The 384-nt window shown below is 31.8% G+C and overlaps 1 protein-coding gene across 1 annotated transcript in view; it reads left to right on the top strand.

The window, feature by feature from the left end:
• LOC119587759 (leukocyte receptor cluster member 1-like) overlaps positions 1-384 on the top strand; it is a gene marked incomplete in the record, with an annotated part of 4,870 nt that overhangs the window by 1,744 nt on the left and 2,742 nt on the right.

Below are 384 nucleotides of genomic sequence, written 5' to 3' on the forward strand. Positions count from 1 at the left end.
TTGGCGTGACATCTGTCTTCCAGATCCAACAGCTTGATAGCCATAATATATGGATTTCAATTTTCTGCCCAACAGTTTCAGAGATATGATACACAGAAACCTTTTCCTGAAAGTTTAATATCATCTTCATATTGCATATTATAATTCTTTTTATTTCCCTCTTTCATTTCACAATTTATCTTGATAGTTATAGGAAGAAGTTCGTTGTCATTAAATGACTCGTCTGTTTGTTCAGTTTAGGGTGAGGGCAACTAAGAGAAACTAGGTTTTATTTTTGAAATTTTGATGATTATTATTAGCTGATTATTGAAGTCAGTTAATTAATGCACTGTAAAAGGTGACCTAAATCCCACTATTCATTTCACTGTTGTTGTAAACATACAT

This window comes from Penaeus monodon, chromosome 23 (genome assembly GCF_015228065.2).
Source record: "Penaeus monodon isolate SGIC_2016 chromosome 23, NSTDA_Pmon_1, whole genome shotgun sequence".
NCBI classification, from domain to species: domain Eukaryota; kingdom Metazoa; phylum Arthropoda; class Malacostraca; order Decapoda; family Penaeidae; genus Penaeus; species Penaeus monodon.